Raw genomic sequence first — 6,747 nt, forward strand, 5'->3', positions numbered from 1 at the left:
TGAGTTGAGTCAGTGGTCATGATCTCTCCCTGCTGCCTTTACCTTTCCCCCAGTTACTGCAGATTTTTGCTGTCTTTTAGAACTTTCCAGCCCAACTATCTTCTGGGGTAGGATGTTCCTCTTTCAGTCTTCTGTTACACTTAAAGGATTTTAGTAGTTAGCAAGCATGCAGATTTACAAGCTCATACAATAGTATAACTTTCGACTTATCAGTTCCCTCCTCGTTGCATTCTGCATTCCTTAGGCCCAGTTATCTTCCTGATGGACGTTGCCAAGTTGGCATCAATTCTCTCCTCAAGGCCCAGTTGTTCCAGGATGCCCCTACTCAATGAATGCTAACTGTGTGCCCTTCTGATTACAGCCTTAACTTGTCAACTTAATATAGACAAACTACATTTCACATAAAATTATCAGAGTTATCCTTCAACATGAGTAGCCACGTTGTAACTTTCTGTCACACTCAATCTTGCAGAGCCATAAACTTCTATCTTTCCTCTACAGCTTTAGTGGTGCCAGCTACAAAAGAGCTAAACTCCCTCTGCTTTGAAAGGGAGTAGCATCTCTCTCTGTAGCAAGCATTCACCAGTGCATTATCACTGGTTGACTCTTACCGCAGCTCCCTGATGTCATACCTTTGGGATGCAGGAAATGTGAGCCATCCCATCACACACCTTTCAGGTGTATTGTGACACCAGGAACTAACTGATCCCTCTAAATAATTATTAACAAATACATGAGAGAGACTTCTAGTCTCCTACATCTGCCTTTCTGTGAGGAAGGCAAGAAAAAGTGGCAGTGTATTGGTCTTTGTGTTTAAGAGTCTAAATGTTTTTCTAAGGTCAAAGTTGTGATCTGAGCCAGACAGGATGTTGGAAGATAGCAAACTTCCCTTCAGATTTTAGAAGAGAATGCCCCTCTCATCTCTGCCTGGAATCCTGTCAATGAATAAACATTGCTGTCGCCAAAGGAGGGTGCTCCCAAGGGCAAGGTTTATGAGACGGACAAGTTGATATATTGAAGAAGAGGGGAGAAGGATGTAGAACGTATGAAGGTCTTTCATCAGTCTGAGTCCCCTTGTATGTTGCACAGGATTGTGATCTATCTTGTATGTGACGCGTGGCTCCAGGGTTAATATTCCTCCTCTGACTTAGTCATGCAGGCTCCTTTTGCAATCAGTGGAGAGAGACAGAGACTTCTGCAGTGTGATTCCCATGAGCTGCTTTAGATATCAACCTGGTATAAGAGCAGTTGCATTCCACAGGGCATGTAAGAGCAGATGCTAAAACCCTGCATAACTTAAAGACTGTGAATAGGGAGAAATTATTCATTGTCTCTTGATTAAAAAAACGGTGGTGTTACCAAATACAGCTTTTATATGCAAGGCTGAAAACAGAGGGAAGTAGTTCTCACAACATGCAGCTGAACATATTCTCGTTGCCGGGTAATACTGTTAATGCCACAAGTACTTGTGTGTTCAAAACGTGATTGCACAAGTGAAGAGAAAAAAATCTAGGTGCTGTGAAATGCAAAGACAAGCTTGATCTCAACTGATTTTTAGACAGCTTCAGTGCAGATGTCTGCTCACAAACATGACCCCCCACTCTTGTCATAGCCAACAGAAAGAAACAGTAAATTCTGGGGCATCACTCACTAGCTTATTTTGGACACCTACATTCAGAGAGGTGAATCATGGCTGTAGGCCAGGACAGCACCCGGGGAGGAAATGTGCTTCTTGTTCTCTTCCCTGGGCATCTGCTCTTGACGTTGGCAGAAGACAGGGCATGGGGTTGGTCAAACCTTTCAGCTGAGCTAGTTCCACTGCTCTAGGTATGCCTGTTTCTCTCACCAAAGACATGCCTTCAAGCAGGGAGTCTTCTCCAGTGTCAGCACTGAGGAGTTACCTCTAGTCCATACCTCTGTCATTACTCTTCAGCCTACTCTGTTTGCTGCTGCACTGGGTCAGGTGTGCTCTCTGTGTGTGTGCTAGGGAGCACAGCACATGCTACTTGCTTCTTCAGGGTATAAGAAATGGAAAGTCTGGGTACATGGGCAGTTCACAAGGGTCACTAGTCTCCAAGTCCCCAGAAAACACCTTTAATCATGGAAGGAGGGCAGAAAGCAGAAATGAGATCAGCCATTGTGTGAGGTGGAAGCAAGGTGTACAAGGCCAGGTGGTATGGGGCTCACTGCCATTAAGCAAAGACTGACTGCCATATGAATCATAAAATGGTTTGAGTTGGAAGGGACCTTGAAGGTCACCTAGTTCCAACCCCCCTGCCATGGGCAGGGACACCTTCCACCAGACCAGGTTGCTCAAAGCCCCATCCCACCTGGCCTTGAACACTTCCAGGGATGGGGCACCCACAGCTCCTCTGGGCAACCTGTTCCAGTGCCTCACCACCTTCTACAGTGAAGAATTCTTCCTAATATCTAATTGAAATCTTCACTCTTCCAGTTTAAAGCCATTGCCCCTTGTCCTATCACTCCATGCCCTTGTCAAAAGTCCCTGCTCAGCTTTCTTGTCGGCCCCTTTAGGTACTGGCAGGCTGCTCTAAGGTCTCCCCGGAGCCTTCTCTTCTCCAGGCTGAACAACCCCAACTCTCTCAGTCTGTCTCCATAGGAGAGGTGCTCTAGCCTTCTGATCATCTTCGTGGCCTCCTCTGGACTCACTCCAACAGGTCCATGTCCTTGTGCTGAGGACCCCCGAGCTGAAGGCAGTACTGCAGGGGGGTCTCACCAGAGCAGAGCAGAGGGGCAGAATCCCCTCCCTCGACCTGCTGGCCACACTGCTTTGGATGCAGCCCAGGGTATGTTTGGCTTTCTGGGCTGTGAGAGCACATTGCCAGGTCACGTTGAGCTTCTCATCAACCAACACCCCCAAGTCCTCCTCCTCAGGGCTGTTCTCAATCTGTTCTCTGCCCAGCCTATATTTGTGCTTGGGATTGCCTTGACCCATATGCTTCCGCTTGGCTTCGTAAAGCTTGTGAGTCAGACATACAGGGAGAATGATGTCCAGTGTTCAGGAGTCAGAGGATTCCTCCTTCACTTTCCACTATATGCAGATCTCAGGAGATACAGTGTGCCCTCCCAAGCCTTGTCTCCAAAGCAGAGTACCTTTTCCTTCACTGTGCAGCTGCTCGTGCCACAGAGGCTGCCTTCTGGAAGGCTCAGCCAAGTAGTTAGAACTTGGGATCTGTGCAACTGAAAAAACCTGCTCTGCCCTGTGACTGGAAGACTGTACAGCAGTGTTCAGTGCTATCGTGAAGGCTCAATATCGGTGCCAAAGGACCAGCATGCCTTGGGCAAACTGCATACAGGTGGAACAGGAGTTTTGATGCATCTCTGTTCATTCAACTGTTGGTCAGGGAGGAATAAGGCTTCAGGAAGAGCCACTCAACTGGTGTGATCTTAAAAACCAGTTTTGTAACGCTAATGACATACAGATAAATCCTTCCTACAAATGGTGATAGTGCAGGGCATAGGAACACATAGCTGAAATCCAGGTTGCACAGAACATTGCATGGCTCTCTCTGCAGGGCCCTACCTGGACCACTGCCAGCTTCTCATCTTGTTTCCCAGCCCAGGGTTACCAGGGCTTGACCATCTGTGTTTGCAATGCAGCAAGTGAAAGGGAACATGACCTTCCCCATTCACGTTGTCCCTCCTGTGGGAAGGACCAGCCTTGCCCAGATTTTTTGCTTCTGCTGTCTCCTATCTTCCACTTGCCCTCAGAGCAGCTCAGTGACATCCTTTGGGGACAAGGACACCAACAAAAGAAGGTCTACATCTCTCCAGATGGTGTGACAGAAACGACGAGACCTGGAATAGGAGTGACCCAAAGTGATTGTCTCTGCATGGTCACAGAATACCATGCGTTTCTCTTGAGCCCAGCACTGCCCTGCTTCACTACCTTGCCTGGCACAGCCCCATTGCTGCTCCAGCACCCTTGTGAATCATTAACAGGCCAAGTCCAGCTGCTCCTTTCACAGCTTTTCCTTACACGCAATTTTCTTTCCCAGCCCCCAAATATTAACTCAAGCAAGACACAGACAGAAAAAGTGGTGAAAAGACTTTATGTGAATCTGCATCTGCTGACAAAATGGCAAGCAGGAGAGCAATGGTAGGCAAATGTGCCTCATCTCCGCACTCCTGGTGGGCAAGCTGGTCCTCCTTGCAACAAGGATTCCTGTTTGTCCTTTGCTCTGACGCTCCGCAGACATCCCTGTTCCTGCTTTTGTGGAGAGCAGTCTCTTTTGGGGCTTGCAATGGACCTTAACATAAAAGCACCTCTCGGTCTCCTTCATGAATTTCCCGGCCCTTCTCTTTTACTAGCAGTGTTCGGTCATTCCTGGCCCTGCAAGGAAGTGCCATTCCCATGCTTTGTGCTTAGTGCAGGGTGGAGTTTTGTAGTTTCAGGCCGGTCAAAGTAGGCGGGCACTGTAGTCAGTCTTAGAGCTGGGACATACACAAATGAAGGGGATAGGAGGGAGCAGGCACAGGTATAGGTAAGAGCTGAGTACAGGTGTATATGAGAGCCCAGTGTGAAGGTGGAGTGCCAGTACATGAACGCACAGCTGTTTGTGTAACTGCCTGGAGGAGTGTGTACCACAGCAGTGTACGTGTGTGAGGGCAACTTTGCTTGAGCCAGGTCTGGTGATGCTTCAAGAGGATTTGTTAAGGTGAGATTTTCAACCATTTCTTGGTATCTGGTGTGGATGCTCTGGTGCCCAGAACTGTATTCACTGCTCATGCTTAGCAGCCTGAACTGGGAAATAATTTTTGTAAAACACTGTAAACATACGGATGCCAGTAGATTGCTACATGATTCCTCCTGCAGACAGAAGCTGTTGGTCTGGCTTAGAGGGTAGTTCCTGCCTCTCCAGACTGTCTTCTCGGTGCCCCTTCTCAGCATTTGCCACCAGCGACAGTCAGGCCATCTGTTCTCCTCTGAATGGGCAGATGCTACTTCTAATCCTGCAGAGGCTGATCAGGCCAAATTGAAGAAGAATTTGATAAGACTATGAGCAACCATCAGTGCCATCAAAGACCAGTGTCTGGGGCTTCCCTGGTACCAGCTCCCCTTTGCTACACTCCTGCCACTACAGCAGTAAGGGATCTGTACAGGTCTGGAGAGCTGCCCCAGCCTTGCAGAGCACTCAGCCGCAGCCTGCGCAGCGCGAGGTATTTTGGGCTGTAGTGTCACCCCCTGCTCAGACACACACAGATTCCACAAACCTGTACTCTGGGGACATGCCACCTATGCTTGGAGTGTGTTTGGTGGGTATGTCTCCCTCGAGCTGCTTGCTGCTTTCTGTAACACTTTTTCTTTGCCAGTATCAAGCTTTTCCAAGGGCCCTGTGTGTTTCTGGAAAGTTTAAAACTCTCTTCATTTTTTTTGGAGACTTTAGCTGCCCAGGTAGGCAGATTGCAGTTCTTTGTGTTCTTGTATGTGTGCTGTGGGAGACTGTAACATGGTGACACTGGATCGTCACGTTTTTCGGTAGTTTCTGTTCTTCATCCTTACTGCCTTGAGATTCTTCCTGCTCTTTCTGCATTCAGCCAAATCGTGGCTCATCTCTCTGCCAGCAGACAGTAACAGTGTGCCTTTTTTTGTTCTGCAGCTGAGATTGTCTCAATGATTCTAAGCTGATCTTTACTCTGTAGCTCTGTGAAGGCTTCATATTTCACTTTTGCAATATGAAATGAACTGAATCACTTGTGACACTGGATGTTTGCTGTATGGAAAACGTGGTTAAGCTTAAGACCTTAGTTTAGAAACATCCCAGCTGCCATGATCGAGAGATACAGTGATGAAAAATAAGGTTATGTAGTATTTCTTTCATATTAGGACATGTGTGATAGAACCTCTCCTGCTCTTTGCTGCTCCTCTGTTCCACTTCACCAGGCACACACACCTCATTTCAATCCTTCTCCCCTCCCCGTGGGACAGACTGGTCACGGCAACGCTCATCACCACTTCTTGTACAAGAGTGAAGAAGCTGTTGAGGCTGTGGCCTCACATGGGGCCATTTCTACCAAGAGCAGTCACAGCGATGGTCTGCATACTCTGTGAAATGTCTAAAACATCCAGCTATCCCACCCTGGTTTGATTCAAGATAAAAGCATGCCCTTGCTTCCCGAAAAAACTGAATCGATTCTATTTGACTCAGACTATTCACACACAGGTTTCCAGGGACATTATTTCTGTGGTTTTAAATCTGCCTGGGTATCTTAATGCCAGTGTTCATGTCTGCTCAACAGTTTTTCTCAATTAAGGGCTTCTGGCTATAGTCCAGAAAAATCTGTTGGGAGGTAGAATAACAATGTTAATGGTGCCAGATGGAAGTGATATCATCAAAGTTCATTTGGAAGCCAGGACTTTTGGTAAACACTGCTGTATTCATTTGCAAGGAGGAAGCTGATATATGACTTATTTTTACAATAGTCTTTGTTTGCAGCTCTTCCTAGGCTTGTTCCAAATGTTGACCTGAATCAGCTTCTTGTCAGACCTGAACACTACACTCCACTTCTATAACCAAAAAAATCAGTGGACTTCTTGTCCAGGAGACCAGAAGCATGTGGTCCCTCACTAAATGCCCAGCCCCATCCTTGCAAGACATTACTAAAATAAAATTCATATTGTGGTAGCACTTATTGGCAGCAACCAACCTTACACATGGGGCTGGGTATTGTCCTGGCTCTGAGAAATCATAATTGCTGCCTTATAAACCCTAAGCTCAAAACGAA

This window comes from Cariama cristata, unplaced genomic scaffold (assembly GCF_000690535.1).
Source record: "Cariama cristata isolate BGI_N322 unplaced genomic scaffold, ASM69053v1 scaffold6568, whole genome shotgun sequence".
Taxonomy (NCBI): domain Eukaryota; kingdom Metazoa; phylum Chordata; class Aves; order Cariamiformes; family Cariamidae; genus Cariama; species Cariama cristata.